Source organism: Protopterus annectens, chromosome 2.part0 (genome assembly GCF_019279795.1).
Source record: "Protopterus annectens isolate FY-2018-M chromosome 2.part0, PAN1.0, whole genome shotgun sequence".
Classification (NCBI taxonomy): domain Eukaryota; kingdom Metazoa; phylum Chordata; order Ceratodontiformes; family Protopteridae; genus Protopterus; species Protopterus annectens.
In genome coordinates, this window is record NC_056728.1 from 19,455,281 (window position 1) to 19,475,073 (window position 19,793).

Consider the following 19,793-nt stretch of genomic DNA (forward strand, 5'->3'; position numbering starts at 1 on the left):
GTGAGAGTGCTTGGCATTCATTCTACCACCTTGGTGCAGTCTGAAACAACTTTGCAAAGGTGCCAAAGAGGAACCACAACACCACTGACTTGGCTCTAAATATGCCTAACTGTACAGGAATATAATCAGAAATTGCCATTTTGTATGCACAGACTCAAATTGATGTCCACTTCCTCACGTTAAAGAAAGGCAAAAATGTTTTGAAATGTTGTTCCTATACTCTTAAGAAGCATTATTGATTTTCAGTTGTTAGCGCCTACAAGTCTAAGTAAAAACAGTTCTTGGTGAATAACTACATATCTTGAAGAAATCTGTATACAGATCAATTTTGCACACATTGCATCAGACATCCTCTGGCCTTATTAAGTCGAAAAGTTTCTGGAAAGGCTCAGAAAAAATGCACCCAGCTGTATATACAGATTATGTGTGGCTTCATCCACTGTTCTGTGTGGTTCTAAAACATGCTTTATTCAGACCCATTTTCCAACGATATAGTTTGCATATGTTTGAATATTTACTTTTTGATATCTGAATGCAGTGAATCTGCATAACCCATGTGTGCTATTAACATATGTTCCATCTGTGCTAGTAAAGATTAATGGAGTACAGTTGCATAGGTAAACTTAGCAGAACAGTAAGTGTTCTAATAGATCACTTTTGCAGTAGCTTAAGCTATTTGGGATATATCCTGCTCAGGATATGACCACCAGCCAGCTTTCAAAACTTCAGGACAGCTTCCATGTGCTCTAACTTAAGGGGTTTGAGCAGGGGCAAATAAAGAGGCAGTTTGGGCACAAAAATCTTCAGAGCTTTCTTGTCTTGAGAAGGGAAGCTATGGCCCAGAAAGGAAATATTAAATGTAAAACTTATGCAGGCATACACACAGTGGGTGCATACATCCTGGCAATGCATTAAAAAGAAGGTGGAGGGAAAAGGATAACTATTAATATAACATCTATTGCCATGGTACGTTTACTTACTCACCTGTACTATGTTCTACATTACATCACTGTTGCAGTAGTCTTAGCTATTTAGGTAGATTATCATAGCTTAGGCACATATACAGAGGAGGGAAAAACAAGAATCAAAGACCCCCTGAAGAATGGTCCATACAAAGCTTGTTCTGAACCTGGAAAAGGAATTCAGTTTGTGAAAATATGTAGAGAAGACAAATTTGCTGCCCTCCGTAATACCTCTAGAGTCCATCCCTTTCAAGAAAGCAAATGAAGAAGGCAAAATCCTTGAAAAGGGGTCCCTACCAATGCCTGGAAGTTGCTTGTTATGGTAAGAATACCAAAAAGAAACAGCATGAGACAATCATCTAGAACTTGTCTGTTTTGATTATATATTATTATATATTATTATTAATAGTAATGTGAAATCTGGTACTTTGTGTGGCAACATTCAAGTAGTGTTAACAAACACTGCTCCCACAGGTACGTCGGATATGAACACTGCGCCGAGAAATAAAAGTTTGATACCCTGTACTGGTACTGTTTACTCTCCTATTGTATGGAACTGTGAGTGTTGCAGTTGCTCTGAATAATAAGGTATCACTGATCACTGTCACCCAGACTGTGCTGCATAATATAAGTGTGTAGGAAATCCTGCATAAGAGTGTTGTAAGTCACTAAAGGTTGAAGAGGGCAATAGTCTAGATATGTCCTGGTTCACCTGCATGTGGTCAAGACATGGCCAGAGTCTGTGCAGAAAGAGATGGACAGGTATATGCACAACATCAACCTGGAATCTGGGAGTATGTGTAGAAATAGTTAGTGTTAACAAACATTTCCTCCACAGGTATACCAGGTAAGAGGTGTATACTGCAGGTAAAACCAGTTCATGTATAAAGATGACGACAGCCATATCACTGTCCAAACTAAGGCAACAGGGTAGTGTAGTAATACTTGTAAGGTACAGATAACAGCACTGACTAGGAAAGTAATGCGAACTATAGGACTATACTAGTTGTTAATTGACATCTTTCTCCTCCCCCCACCATATCTCCAACAATAAACTAAATAGCCATCTCAACTGGTATGTGATGACTTCCCTGTTATGTTGGGACATATGACCTACTGGATGATAATTATTTAAATCTGTTTCTATGCATGTGCTATGTTGAAATACTCTAACATTGGTGGCATGGTGCCATCAATGTACCTGCATGCTGTTATTATTACCACTGTGGTCCCATATATGCATGTATTCCATTTGCTATGCAACTGTTCCGTATCTGGTGTCTGGATTAATGGGAATATCTATGCATGCTGTTATACCTAACACTGGAATGTGTTGACTATTACTAACCCACATATGTTGATACACCATAAACAACATAGCACGTATGGGAATGCGGGTCCCAGCAGATCCACCTATCCCACCTCAGCTGGCCATGGCACCGGGCACCAGCATGTCTGGGGCCCAACCTGGGACCTCCTTGTCTGTTGGTCCTACACCACCTTTGGGTGGAACCACCTCAGGGGATGGGGCTCACCCCCCTGGGAGTGGGCGTGGACAGGAAGCTGTCACCCATCGCCAGGTCCAGGTCGTGGTGTGTCGAGAGCTCAATCAGCAGTTTGGAGATCTTCTACGCCAGCTCGAGGGCCATGTGTCATGACTAGAGGGTCGGCCTGGCTCTCTGACTCAGCCCCCAGCACAGCCACCTTCGGGGCTGTGAAGGTGCAGTGGTGACTGCCCATAGGTGGGGATCCCAGTCCCACTGTTTCCAATAGAGGTCTCATGGGCTTCCAATTTCCCAACACCCCTCCCCATCAAGATGTTTACCCCCCACGTGTCATATACCACACCTGTATGTGTCTTGGTTGTCTTGTCTGTTAACCTACCCAACCTACCTCCCCAAATATACCTAGTATCCCTCCCCAGCATCCCACTCTCACCTGAAAAAAAAGGGCAATCTGTTACCAAAAAAAAATATTGCCCCATACATAGCTATCCATTTCACACACGTGTCCACTGGACACATGTAATCTGGTCTAATTGGCTTCACAACATATTATTGTTGTCCTCACTCTTCTCTCAGGGAGTTGAGTGTCCAAACCTACCTCCAAATTCAGTGTATATGCACAGCTGTTGCTGTACAAGAAATGGGCAGCTACGGACCTTCCCTATACCTTCCTGCACATCCCTAGCTATTTTCCCCACTGTCTTTCCCTCTTTGTGCCCCTTTTATGCCACTTTTCTATCAACCCTTTTTTTTTCTTTTAAAGAAATTAGCGTGGGGGTAAGCGGAGTAAGCACTTTTAAGCAGCAGTAAGCGGGTTTAAGCCTGTTTGCGTGGGGGTAAGCAATGCCGACACAGGTTAAGCAATTTAGAAGCTAACTGAGTATAAGAAACTGTAACAGGAAGTTAGCATCACTTATCGTCGCACACACCCTCTCAACTGCTTAAAAGTGCCTTAATCACGCTGTATCTAACAGCCCGGGTTCTGCCCAGCAACAAAATAAACAGCCTCTGCAAGGCTCAAACCCAGGACCCTGCACACCATAGCCAAAGTGATTTACCAGTAAGCCATGTTAGATTCATGTAACTCTGATATTTTCAAAAACATATCATCCAGCCCAGTTATTCAACAGTACAGGAAATGTATTTAAACATGCAGATGTATATATATGTGTGTGTGTGTGTGTGTGTGTGTGTGTGTGTGTGTGTGTGTGTGTGTGTGTGTGTGTGTGTGTGTGTGTGTGTGTGTGTGTGTGTGTATATATATTTATATCTAAATAGATATATAGATATCTACATATGTAGATACAGATATAGAAATATATACATAAATATATATATATATATATATATATATATATATATATATATAAACATATATACATATGTATGCATACGTCTATAGATGAATATGTTTACATCCATATGTATATATATATATATATATATATATATATAAAATATATATATATATATATATATATATATATATATGTAAGCAGATATAAATATCTATATAAGTATATATAGACATACATCTGTAGATAAAAATGGGAACATAACAAAAACATATATTTCCACATGCACCATTAATGGGGTTGAGGGGGCCCAAACAACATACGTCTTGCATGAATAGGTATCCCCCCCCCACAGCCAAACATGTCTGCCCTGCAATACACTACCAACTGTTGCAGATTCCATAACCAGGACCTGACACAACATGGGCACAAGATGTTAACAGTACTCCATTCCGCCTGTATGATGTCAGGCTGGTATCAGTAACATATCATGCAGTACAGTCTGGCTACCATAGGGAATGTACAATGTGGAAGCAATCAACATCCCTAGGATACATATACACAGACACATATATGCAGATACAGATATATATATATATATATATATATATATATATATATATATACACACATATATATGTAACTACACATACACACACACAGATATGTATAGGAAGATACATATGTAGAAGGTGCACACAATATGGATCAGCCACTATGCCTACAGTTACCACCTTACCAACTGGACACTGTATGAGCCACCCATACAAATGACAATCGTTGCCTGCAACATATACCCACAGAGAGGTCAAAGGATATAACACCACACACATGATTGCATACATGGGAAAGCTTTATTTGTGTACTATTACAGTTGTATATGCCATGTCATATAGCTGTTTAGACACTGAGATCCATATAACAGAGTAATGCAACTGTGAAACAGTTATACTAATAAAGTAGTCTGAAAAGTTTTACATATGTTGCTGTCCAGGCCAAGGCCTTCAAGTAGTACAATAGTAAAGACAGACTGGGCCACAGGATACCAAACAATCAACAGTAAGTAATGCAGATGTATAGTCCAGCAGCCTTTATCTCCACTCTGTACACAATCCCTAGGGTGTAAAGACCTCAGTTGACACAATGGGATGTATCTGTTACATAACAAGGCATAACTGACACCATCACAAACACACTGACAAACAGAACAGTCTGCATGGCAGGAGGCAGTAGGCCTGCATTTACCCAAGGTGAATTGTATGGTAATGTACATCCAGATACCTTAAGGCAGCTTACCCCTGATACCCCCACATGTTGTAACAGCCTAGGTTAGTTATGGTGCATCTCCCCCCCCCAGACTCAATAATACAGGGCCATATACCACTGTTACATACACTGGCCTCGGGAGTGCATAAGGGCACACATGTATTGTGTAGGTGAAGCCCACACATATATGGACCCAACCCCACAGTATGTGTGGGGGACACAACAGCAGTGGACTGATGGCAGGAATGGCTGTATGACATACTCACAGCCCACTACATAACAACCCCTGGCAGCACGTCATATGTACAAAGCTTGGTATGTAGGTGGAGGACAGAGGCTGGAACACAGGCCCATATGTGTAAAACTGTTGCCATACACTAAGCAAGTCACTGGTGTTACAGGATAGTCTGCAACATACCCTTAGTCAGGAATATGAAGTTAGAAACAGAAATGGATGTAACCATGTACTGATAGCACTCAACACACGCACTGCCAGTGATATATCTGACACAAGATCTGTGTGGTGGACAGACAAAACATAATAAGCACACCTCTGGCCATCAAGAGGATAGGCCCACAGTTGAGAGCTATGCAGGCAGACTACATTCCAAGTTAAACTAGTATGTACACACAAATCCTGTAACACCAGTGCTATACAATTCATACAACAACACTACTCACACTCTGTCTGTAGTTTTGGAACCTCCTACAAATATGCAGCTGGCCTGAGTGTGCAGATTCTCCTGTAAGAGGTGTTGCTACCTGATGTCTGTAACACTGATGCCCACACACAGGAAGGATGTCCATCATACAGGAAAGGTAAAGAGACCACGCCCACATGATGTAGGGATTTATAGTAGTTGGTTGCCATGGCAGTGGTAAGTGGAAGTACTACACAGTATGCTGCATGCAGGTAGCAAGTGGAGGACACTGATTGGTGCATAGGCCATCACCTGATCATGTGCCTCACCTACAAATTCCATGCTGCAATCTATGCAAAGCAGCTCATTCCATTTACTGCAGAGAGACTGAGAGTGAGAGAGAGAGAGAATGTGTGTATAAGGCACAGAAAAAAAAAAGAAAACAAACCATCCAGAAGAGTCTGCATTCCCAGAACATGTATGTGAAGTATATATGTATGTAACTGACCGTAGTGCTTGGTCCATAATAATGGGATAGTTGATGTGGAATGATTTATATGTGCCTTCAGGTGTTGTAATGATGTTCAGCTGAAAAACTGCTAAGGACAATACAGTCCATCCCTGTGAGTAGTGGGCCATACCCGTCAACTGTGCTGAGCAGCACTGACTGATAAGATGTAAGCCATAATAGTGTGTGTTGTGTAATGGGAAGTATGTATATTATGTGGCCAATAGCTGGTGGTGGAAGTAATGCCATTATGATGGACACGTGGGTTCCACAGCCCACCTCTTTCAGGATACTCAGGTTAATCTGTATTGTAGCATGCAGGAATGCCATAGGTGTGTAATAGTGTTACCTGCAATCTGGCCCTACACATACCCCCGTGATGTCAGGCTGTGTCCATATGTGGCATCTGTCTGTGTTGTAGCAAGGCAGAACAGTGCAGCTGTGCAGGAAGGTGTTGTCAGATTGTGGACCTGATGTCTGAATGTACTCCACATATAGGTATGCATATGTGTATATATATATATATATATATATATATATATATATATATATATATATATATATCTGTATGTCCACAAATATACAGATACCTATGTGTAGACATATATATGAGCACATATATACATCACATATATCTACACATATATAGATATATACCTATATGCACATGTCTACATATATACAAACACACACACACACACACACACACATATATGTATGTAAATATATGTCCCCTATATTACTACCACAGTGCTGCATGCTATGTGTGAGGAAACAGCACACATAGCAATATCTACAGCTGTCAGTGTGTGCAACATGGACGGGTATATCACATATGAACACCTTCTTGGGATCACATTGACCTTGTTTGTGAAGTATGGAATGGGAATATGGGGAAGTATGACAGGTATAGTTGTGGAGGTGGTCAGGGTTGTTAGATATAGAGGACAGCCTGCAGGGGTGGTATGTGACACATGTAGTGGTAAACACCCTGGATGGTGTGTGTGGTCCGTGATGTGGATGCCCCATGGGCCCCAATATGGACATAATGGGAACAAGCCTCCCACCCACTGCTACTCACAACAGCAGTCCATGTCCCAAAGGTGCCTGGCCTGGAGGCTGAGCAGGAGGAGCATGTGGGCCCTGTGAATGTGTACCGGGTGCCTCAAGGTGATTTAGCACATCCCACAAGTGTCTGTGGAGCCCATTATGGAACAAACCCTGGACCTGTCCTCAGGGGACAGGAACATGTTTGTGTGTGCCCCCGGGGGGGACAACATCCCCTGGGTTGGTTCCACCTGACGTATTGCTGGAACAGGACATGAGGAGGCCCCAGGATGGGTCACACATGTGATATGGCCTGGTAACATGGGCAGATGAGTTTGGAGAGGTGGTTCTGCTGGCCAATAGTACATATACATGCTATTGTGTCACTGTTATAGAACATATGCCGGTAGTAATAGTCTACACAATCCCAGAACATGTCCAACAGCATGCACATATAACTGCAATAACACAGAATGTCAGATGTGCAGCAAACACATAGAAAGCATACCACAGGCATATATGGAACCATTGTGGCCCTGACAATGGTATGCAGGTGATTTGTCTGTAACAAGCCAGCAATGATAGTGTCCACACAGGGAACATGGCTACAAACACATTGCACAAAGTGTGGTACAGTACAATATCTGCCCCACTGGTAGGTATGCTGTAGCCATATCTATTGAGTTGTGTGTACAGTTTGTTGTCGCTGATATAGTGGAGGGTGTCAGTGATGTGTATTAAGAACTGTGGTAACCTTGCTGCATGACTTGCTCACACCTGTGTCCATCATTATGTCTTTCAGGCATGATGTCTCATGGAGGCTGCCAGCCTACACAGCAGCTGAGAATGAAATCCTGCTGAATGAACTAATACAGCACTATGCAATCTTGTTTGGCTGGGCCACCCATTATCAGCAGGAGCGGACCGCCCTGTGGAATGACCTAGTCCACAGGGTCAATGATGTCGGACTGCACAACTACAGTTATGAGCAGGTCCAGCATCATTGTTCTGACCTGCTTCGCAATGCCCGTCGGCATGCTGCTGCCGTCTGGGGGGATCAGCTCACCACGGGGGGGGGCATGCCATCCATCCCTCCAGACACGTGTGGAGGAGCACCTTCCCAACCTCGTGACACCTGCCCGTCCGGCCAGCCACCAACCGGACACATTTGTGGAGGTGGGTGCCACCCACACACCAGCCGAGGAGCGTGCAGGTAAGGCCACAGGGCACATCCGTAGACCACTGTTGCATATACATCCACATTGGTACAGGTAGATCATGCATATCTGATGTCATAGATAGATTTTGTTGCTGCATAGTAGTGATAAACAGATGTCCATATGTGGTAGTATTGCAGAAATATACTGTTGATGTATTGCAATACTGCACCCACCCTGTAGCAATGCCACAGGTGTGGCCACTGACTTTGCATCTCTCACCCTCTTATGTATGTCCCTCCGGGATACCACCGAGGCAGCAGCCTGTAGCTCATGAGTATGGTTTATGTAGATGCCTGCCAATACACCGGGCATGCAATGGCGATGGTATATTCCATGCACACATCTAACACTCATACCCAGAATGCATGCTGTACATGTGCACATATTGTTGCTGTGAAATCCATGGCATCACAGGGGTGACCATGATGGGGTATTGGAAGAGTATGTTAGACACCTGCATGATAACTAACATCCTGTCATTGTGGAATGTGTCCACAGGGAGTAACATAATGGTGGGAGACATGGCCTACAGTAGGGACATGTATGGAACAACACCCATATACAGTGCAACACCAGTGTATATACCTGTAGGACAATGGCAACTACTGCAGAGATACACTATGGCATAGGGCATTACAGTGGTCCACATTATCAGCTGGGACTAGGCTGTAACATGGTGTTCAGTGTTTGGGACACTGCAAAGTGACACACATGTGCAGGGCTTACTTGTCATGCATCTGCAAAAAGGTTGAAGGGGGGGGGGTGTCAGCATGACACACCAGTGCACTGCAGCAGGGATTCTAAGGATGCTAAGAATGGCTGTATCTGCAGATAGTCAAGTTCAGGACCTGTGACAGCCATAACCCTACCCCCACAGCAATAGTGACAGCAGTGTGTGAACACCAAGTGATGTGCACATGAGTAGACCTTGCATGCAGATTAGGGGGACATGTGTAGGGCAGACTGAACATACACTGGCAAATGCAGATGGCCCACGCAGGTATACCCCTGCCAGGAGTAGTGACTGCTGTAGTACACACAACAAGAGGTGCGATAAACCATCATGATAAGGGTGTGCACACATATGCCCACACGGTGTGTATGCATTGCGGTCAGGATCCGCACATCTAACACATTCTGTAGACACTGCATGTGAAAGTACAGGACATATGTAACATATCGGGCTCATGTACTGTTAACATATGCGGTGATGTGGTCCCATGACAGATCAAGAATGGGTGCGTCGTATCAGTAAGGGTGTGTACACCACCCATAGCCATGGTATGCTCAGATGGTTGTCAGTGTAAGAGTACTGGATTGGTCATACATGGTCCGCTGATGTTGAGAGCTGTGAATCAGACATCAGGCATTCACAAATGACATCTGTCCACATATCATCCTAGGTATGTGTTTCTGGAAAACATAGGGGCTGTGAGCATTAAAGCTGACATAACCGGCACAGTAGTACACATTCAACAATGGGCTGTACACCTGTGAGATGTGGTGCAGAGTACATGGGAGGGTGCAGAACAGGTGTACAGCAATACTGTGTACACAGGTGCAGTGGTATCCAGGGGAAGGGGCTTCACCTAGTGACACAGCACATGCATCACACACATGTATACTGTTGCTAGCATTGATTGACTATAGCTGTACTGCATGCTGTTGGGTACCATATGTTATGCATGTTGACAGATGGGTAATAGGTGGACTGTGTGTACTGTCATTGTGAAACCTCACCTGTATGTGTGTGTGTGTGCATCCTGGTGGGTAGTTAGTTTGCCTGTGGGGTCACTCTGGTGAAGTGGAGGGAGGTTGATGCATATAGGATGCATGTGTGTGTATGGCTGGCCATGTATGCACATGTGTGATTGTGTGGTATTCATACAACAGTACCTCCCTCTGGGATCATGCAATACATGGACATGGACTGTCACATTACAAACCAGGAATACTTGTCATGTGTGTAATCACAGGACAGCTGCTAGTATAATATGGTCTGTAGCATGGAACAGGCATTGAGAGGGAAGGTAGACACCAGGTACACCCTTAATATCACATTCAGCAGAGAGGTCACCTACAACCCATGTATGCAGCACTACAGATGCATTGGGGAAGTATTAGTCAATACCAGGGAGTGTATCCATATATTACAGTGGTCACATGATAGGCTGATTGAGCAGCATATCTGGCATGTGCTGAGCATTACATATACATGACACACCAGTGCGTGATATTATGGATTGAACATAGTAGCCCACACATATAGGGGCCATGTTCATGATGTCCAGACATACACAGGGTGAACACCGAATGACAGCAGTGAGGCCATCTAAAACCACTACACACATGTCAGGCAGGTAACGTAGTAACAGGTCTTGTGTTGTGATCACTTGTATAGGCATTTAGAGGACTGATATGTTAATGAGTGGTATCAATGTGTGTATGTTACCAAGTGTGATGCAGGATGGGGTACACATGGACATATACGTGGGACTGTGAGTAATGTCATGGACAGGTAGGTATTATGGTGGTGTGTGTGTGTGTGTGTGTGTGTGTGTGTGTGTGTGTGTGTGTGTGTGTGTGTGTGTGTGTACTGTTAGGCAATGCTGTACAGGTTTTAAAGTGCATTTATTGTTTTCCCCCACAGGTGGCAAGGTGGGTCAGGGTCCCTCCTGCATGCAATCTGATGTTGGTGTCCATAGAGACACCAAAGATGACGATAGTACTGTTGAGGCACAGGTGGGGTTGTCAGGGGCCGACATTGCACCATCATTTTACATCCCCCTTTTAGCCACCCCAACCCCACACACAGTTTCAGTGCCTATACATACCCCATCACCAGTGGCCATAGTGGTGGGACAACTGGCATTTGGTGGCAGTGCACAGGAAAGTGTGGTAACCATGCCTACTGTGTCTGGTCACAGCAGGCATAGCTGGATGTCCAGCAGGGTACCATATAGGCAGATGTCCCACGGTGTTCGTGGTAGGGCCGGTGGACATCATGACCCTGGCAGAGGCGACATAGCTGGTACCAGCAGGTGCATGTTTCAGGCTGTCATGGCAGCGCAGGCATGTATGGAACATTACACCAGACAGGGCCTGAGGCTGCAGAGGGCTGCTCTCACATCTGTAAACGACAACATCCATGAACTGTCTGGTGCCATCCGTGCTTATACCAAGCTCATGGATAGATGGCAAGATGAGATGATGGCCCTCATCGACCATGGTATCTCCGTGCTTGAATGTGTGGTGGGGGTGCGGCAACAGCCGCATGGATGTAGGCCAGCAACACCAACAGCTGGCAGTCAACATGGATGTGCTAGGATACCAAGGGGCTTGCATAGTGGCAGTACCAGCCCCAGCAGTGTGGGGGGCATTGTCCACACAACAGCAGGCCACGTGCACGTGGTCCAGGCCAGTCCCAGGAGGACCATGGCTGGAGGCAGTGAACTGCACACCCTGCCAGGTATAGTCTGCAGCTGTCCATATACACCTGTGTAGGGCAGCCACATGGCAGAACTGTGTGCATGCAAACCCACACACTATACAAACACACCTAGGGCAACCCTATACCTACACACATCACATCATGACCAGCTCACCTCAGTACACCCCTCACACACATGGTGTCAAATGTATGGCCCACCCTCGGCCTCTGGCAAACCAACAACACACCCCGTGCATATGATGATACCTGTGCCACATCCCTATCATCCATACCATCAGTGCAGGGACAGGCTAATATGGTTCTGATGCACACAGTGAATGTACTACAGTGTACCACAGTACTGCAGTGTAACATGTTGTCAGGAGTGAAGTGTAATGCATATATGTCAGGTAGTGTAGCCATCCAGCAATGATGCATTATAGCTGTTAGTAACACTGGTTGATTGTGGTCTCTATAATGTTATCCATTTCTGTTGTAGGTGTACATGTGTCAGCGTGCGGATGGTCTGCAGTCATATTCCACAATGGGGTATGGCACTGTGGTGACACCATGGCTGTGACATATCTGGGGTACAGTTAAACACATGTCACAGGTTAGTATAACAGATATTGCCTGTGCCACATGGATAGGTGACCAGGTGGGGCGTGTATACCCTGCAACCTGATGTAGACCCATCCACATACACGCACACTGTTACTTGGCAACACTGGGACTAGACCCCTACCTAGGTATGTAGTGATACTGAAGTGTGTGGCTTACATTGCACACACCACACAGCATTTAGAATGAGGTGTGTCCCAGGTTACGTTACATGCAAAACATCCCCAGACATGTACAGTATGCTAATGGGGGATGTAATGGGTGTATATGGACAATACATAGTGTGACATACCTTCATATACACATTAACAGACACATAACAGGCAGACACACATCCGAGAGACCAGGGCCTATCGCTGCTAACTAACCTGACCGTGTGTCCAATGTGTTACAGGTAGGCTACACACAGCACATACATAACTGACCTGGATTGTGGTATCAGTTACCTGTATGGTTGATGGTGACAGTGGTAACCATAACGTGGTACATGGGACATATACCAGGTGTACCTTGGTGTAATGACAGTGTACACAGCACCCAGATCCCCCAGTGGATATTGTACTCCCTGAAACCCATGATGACACTCTGCCATACCCACCATCACACATTGGCCACAACTGCGATACAACCCATAGTATACCCCAACAGTCATACTACAGGGATATGCATCTAATGCACATGCCACACGCATAGTAGGGTGTTGCATTGTCATGCCTCACTTATGGGCAGCAACAACACTATCTGTACTACTTTGTGGCAATGGGTATTGTAATAGGAGTATGTGGCCTTGGAATGCTGTACCCTACATATATATGGACATGCACACATACACACACTTGCCAGAACACAATGAGTATCACATGCCTATCAACCCATTTGTACAACACTGTTGTGCTGTTACTGCAAGGCTCATGTAGCCGTTATGGAGAGGAGCTTAACAGGGTACATGTAATGTCCCATACAACAGCAGCCACAACTGACTATGGCAATGGGTGTTGCAGTGGTTGTGAAGGCCTTCATGGAATTCCCAAGTACAGGTGTGCTAACACACAGACACTGCTATACTCAGTCATGCACACATACACATGTGTCAGTTCAGGGGTGCATCGCAGAAGGTGGTCATAGCTGTGTACCTAGCTATTGTCCAAGGAGAGATGGTTGTGTAGGGGTTGTGTGTACAGTGGTATACTTCCACCTGCCAAGTGGCAGCAGGCAATCTATTGACAGACACTACTGTGGTGACCCTCAGGGTGAGAATGACATGTATCAGCCAATCCTCCAGGTGCCTCCTGCACATTGCCACTGAGGCGATCAAGTTGACATGTATGCAACATGCATTACAACACATGGTTAGTGTCTGTGATGGAGACCTGTACCCAAGCATGTTCTGTTGACTGTGGTAGTGTAGTGGAGGTACCCATGCCATGTGGTGCATACAGGGTGTCACCTCCTATATGTGCCAGTTCTTACACAGCTGGGCAGACATGTCAGTGTCAATCAAGCTTAGGTTGCCGGTACATATCCCAGCTGAATACATACCTGCCATCTGCACATCTGTACAGGGACAGACAGTCATCAGCTTGGCAAGTAGCTGCACAGTAGGATGAGTGTGTTGACAGATAGACATTTGACAACAATATGTATGCCATAACTACATGTCAGAAGCCCTCACTAACATGTGCAGTACAGACGGTAGTCTATAGTTGCATTCCACATTTTGAATCATTACCCAGTAGGTGTTATATACTGTGACACAGCTCACACACCAGGGATAGAAGGAGGCCTCAGAGTCCAGCTGTGCTTGCAGGTATGCCTGTTGCCAATACTACATTTAGCACTCTGCTCTTGCCTGGATAAGCATTGTCAACAGTAGTACCGCCATGATACACTACATGCCAGTGTGACATCACATACCCTGGGCTACTACCCCTGTATGTAACACATTCGCATGGATAACAGTGCTGTACAGGCCTCATATACATCTGTGTCCCACACATGACACTCACACCCCTTGCTACTGTAATGAGAGCATATAGGCGCATGTATTGTACATGGCATTACATACACTTATTACATATGTCATTACCCTGCTATGTTATCAGACTGGGTTGTGTGAACTGGTTACCAGGGATAAGCCATGATTAGCAAGTATCAACATTGTTGCAATATAACAACTGAGTTGACTTGTGCACTGGTAAGCGAAGCCTACATTGTGTAAGCGCCCGGACGTTTACCCATAGCTTAGCTCTGCTTAGCTTCATGCAAATCCATGCAAATGCACTTAAAGCTGCTCAAAACTGCCTTAACCACTCTGTATCTGACAGCCCTTGTTCTGCCCAGCAACAACATGAACAGCCCTTGCAGGACTTGAACCCAGGACCCTGTACACTATAGTCACAACACTTAACCAATACACCATGAACACTGTGAAGACAGCTGTTGTTTTACCAATATATCTGTCAATGCACATATTGAGTAATATTGAACAATTGCCTTTACGTCCACAATTGTTTAATACTTGTTATTAATATGGCTGTTGCATCACAAATGTTGTTTTATCATAATGTACACATAGCAGATACATACGGTGAGATACATCTGGGAGGGTATACACAACTGTGAGGTTTACACATGACAGGAATATGGATATATAGATATAATAGGTTGATATAGGTGTACATGTACATACACATGTATACTCATACATATGTCTGTATACACATCTGTATAGTGCAACATATATATGGCCATGTGTACATCTCTTCGTATGTACACACACACACACATATATATATAGATATATGTATATATAGCTATATGTATGCACATCCTATGTGTACAGATATGCCTATTTATGTGGATATATATGTAGATATCTATAACTATATGCGCATACATATCTATTCTGATATACCTATTACTGTCAATATATATGTAGATATCCATATGTATATGTGCATATGTATCTCTATCTGTATATGTGTAGACATATATTGCTCTGTATATGTATATATCTGAATGTTTGCATGTATATATATGCACATATTACATCCATGTATGTCGATATGTCTATGTGTATATATCTATATAGATATATGGATAATTATATATATATATATATATATATATATATATATATATATATATATAGATATATGGATAATTATTATATACATATATGTTCACCATATGTCCTGAACATGGAGTGGAGCTCTACCTCAGCCCCAATAGTCCCAACCTCTTAGTGCAAGGAGATGGCAGGTATGTATTGCAGGTATATTTGTAGACTATTGCTACTGTAATAGGGATTGTCTTCGCAGACATGTTGTGTCTCGGAGGTCACATCTGCTTTTAACAAGTGCAGCACTGGCTACTGACAGACATCCTAAGGACCTCATAGTACCACTGCTAGCAAAGTAATGATCCTGTGGACTACAGCAGAGATATGGCCAATATATGTGGACAGTCTGACACACTCTGGTCAGCCCAGTGGTATACACAGAATCCCTTAGTGCAAGACATGTGGACCAAGCCTGACAATGTGGATGTTAACAGCCATGTAGATGGGTATATCACATAAATACTGGTATACATTTGCCCCATAGGTTATGCATTCACACACCCCTGTCTGTCCTGACACATAATAACCACTGGTACAGAGGTGCCATGGCCACATACTACCCACTAGTTAGTGACATACATCTGTACAGCATCCCACTGCTTTGTCTGACATACATGACTGTTATGGTGGCTTGGCAGCAGTACATCTGGCAAGTATCTGGACATAACATCTCACTGGGTAAGTACACTAAGCTGCTAGGCATGTAACAAAGCACTGTGCAAGCTACAGGCAGACTGCCACAACACTGGCCTACATTTCCTATGGGGGAATACACATGTATCTGCATATATATATATATATATATATATATATATATATATATAGCAGGGTCTACAGGCATGTCACAGCACAGAGTAACAGACACCTGTGTGAAAGTGCATAACCACAACCAATGTGAACACAGCCACATATGGTAAGCTAGTATAATATTACAGTATATGGACTATCTGATCAACACCATTCTCATATGTGCCACTCACGCACTAACACTACATATACTGGGCCGCTACACAGTGTGGTCCGATGCCTGTCTATGGTAAGGGACATGTGTGTGTTTGGCCCTACAAACATGTAAGCCGATAGGGTAACATACAGTGGAGCAGCATGTAACATCAGATAGAACAGGACCAAGAGCAATGACATCTACCACAGTCTGTACACAGGCCAAAGTACATATTCACAATACACACACTGTTGACAATCACCATAAGTACACAGACCTCAGTACTGTACACACAATCACAGAATGCCCAGGTTATGTCCTCAGATATAACCCCTACTATACATATGTAGCAGTGTGATATCTCACTGGCTTGTTATCAGATATGATGTCAATAAATAACATATGCACCTTTTACTGCATGACATATGTACAAAGGTTGACAGAGTTGTGGCTGGAGGCATAAACATGGGGCCAATATTGGCAAGTTGCTGTGGTAACCTCATACATTTACTGTTGTAACAGGGTTTGTTGCAACATATGTCCTATGAGAGATATGAAGTCAGTAACTGTCATGGCTGTCACCATGTACTGACTGCAGTCTTCACACTATGCTTCTGCAGTTCACAGATATGTGTTCTGTGGGTAACACAAGAAACAAAAGGCACCACACACTGCCCAGTCTGCAGATGACACTGCAGATGGAGGTTTCCTCATAAACATAGCACTGACATGACAGGTATTAAAACATGTAGGACAGCCATATCCACATACACCCTGTTAAACCAACATTACTCCAAATGCAGTATAGCAGCACTTACATTCTGAAGTCATGTCAGGCACATCCCCCCCTGTGTGTTGGCCTGTTTCCACAGTGTATGTTGTTAGAGGTAAATCCCCAATCCATCAGTGATGCTGTTTGCCAAACAACAGATCTAGGTCCTGCTCACAGTCAATGAAAAGGCCCAACACCAACATGATGTTTCTAGATATTGGAGTGTGTGTCCATGCAATTGGCTATCGGAATGTTACCACAGCTGTTCCACATGCAATCAGCTAGAGGAGGGCTGCAACTTGTACAGAGGCCCTCAGCTGATCATGAGCATCACTTACAATACACATGCTGTTGCCTAAGCAAAACAGGTGCAAGTCTCCACATCCACCAGAGAGGGAGTGAGAGAGGCAGACAGAGGCAAAGATAAGTCAGGGAGGGTTGGGAGAGTAAAACTTAAGCATGTTTGTGTCACACACCTACCAGTACAGGGTATCAAACCCCTGACCAACTATGTATTGCTATCACATGTCTATGCAGTTATTAGATGCACCACATAGGTTACATGTTGCAGAGCCCTCCAAATGTATATGTGATGGTGAGTGACATCTGCAACAGTGATATGGTAGCTATACGGCAGGTGTAGTACATGTGCCTGTCCACATGAACAGGTGTCAGCGTCAACACAGCCACACTCTCTCAGGGACCCACACACATTGACACACTTGCCAGGGTCAGGAATACAACTCCTCACTTGTTAGATTGCTACAATACAGTACTGTGCCGGTATCACATGCACCACAGGGGTTATCCAGAGGTTATATGGACAAAGGGTATGTGGAGGTGTCTGACATCAGACAGCATGCTTCAGTATGCCAATGGGGGTTGTAGTGAGTGTGAATGTGGTCATAGGCATCATACACCACACACACAGACAGAGGGTGCCAGTGCTGACATGCATGGGTGCATTGCTTCATGGGTGTGTAGTGGTCAACTGTGCCAGATGGCTATACAAGGCTAGGTGATGGGTATACCTTGGCATTAGTCCACATGACAATGGTCTGCAGTGTGACTCAGGGGTGTAGTGTCTGGATTGGCCCACACAGGGGAGTATTGTAATCACCATCCAATCACCTGAGTAACTATTGTGTGTGGGCATTGCTGTGCATTGCTTGCCATGCGTGTGTTCCTTAGTCCATGACATGGACGGTATCTGGGATGTACACTCTTCCCACATGCATGTACAGTGACATGTGGACTGTACCTAGGGTGTCTGGCCCATGTTGTGTACACAGATTGTTATCATCAGATGTGCCAATCATGGCCTCATGTGGTGGAAACTGGTAATGGACAGCAGGGTGACCCTGCACCTACATTGATAGCATGATACAGGTATTCCCTGGTGTCAGTGGCATCTGTCCATACAGGGCATGTGTTTAAGGTATGGTATGTCCTTTGTGGGTCACATTTGATGGCAACACAGGTGTTGCAGGTGTCCAGTGGGGAACATAGGGAAGGTGCTCTGTCTGCATGCACATGCCTATTGGACTGATGGACAGGCTGCCATGTCCTCTGTAGCCCACTGCAATCACACCATGGTTACTATCAGTGGGCAATATGCAGGGTACTACCAACATAGCGGTTGTTGCTTAGGCAAGTGTGTATATGTGTGTGTGTGTGTGTGTGTGTGTGTGTGTGTGTGTGTGTGTGTGTGTGTGTGTGTGTGTGTGTGAGACATGGATTGAGAGTGTTCTCTGGGTAATACAAGGGTTGCTAACTTTGTTTGCCAGGCCTTGATGTCACATGTAGGGGTATGGATTTGCACCCCAGCCTCTCGGCTGTTTCACATCTGTTATCCCTGTATGGTGGATATTGTGACATATACTAAGGACACCATATAAGAAATTTGCAAAACCCACTCCACAGTGAGTCCAGTTGTTATACACTCACAGCCACCTCCACACAGGATATGAATGAAACACACACACAGAGACACACACACACACACACACACACACACACACACACACACACACACACACACACACACAAACACACACACACACACACACACACACACACACACACACCTGCCATTTCTGGAATTAGAACTCCTACATAACTAGTTTATTACACTACAGTACTACACAGTTATAGGACTTGCCACAGAGATTACTGGAGTGCTCATTTCCCAAAGGTGTATTTCACAGTGAATGATATCAGCAGGCTTGCCAAAGTAGGGCATTTGAATTGTGCTGAGTGTGACTAGCCTAAAAAGCATTGATCCCTACACAGACATAGAAATAAAACACAAACATCTGCACTTGTCATGTGTGGGAATAGAGCCCCTACCAGAGTTCTATATCACACTACAGCATTACACTGTTATGGGATGTGCCACAGATATTACTAGAGCACGCCCTTCCAAAAGGTGTATTTCACAGTGAATGACATCAGCAGGCTTG

At 44.4% G+C, this 19,793-nt stretch overlaps 1 protein-coding gene across 2 annotated transcripts in view; it reads left to right on the top strand.

Annotated features, from left to right (window-relative positions):
• The window catches only part of LOC122792929 (carboxypeptidase O-like), a 392,520-nt gene that overhangs the window by 346,126 nt on the left and 26,601 nt on the right, over window positions 1-19,793 (top strand). The gene's annotated exons all lie outside the window — the stretch shown is intronic.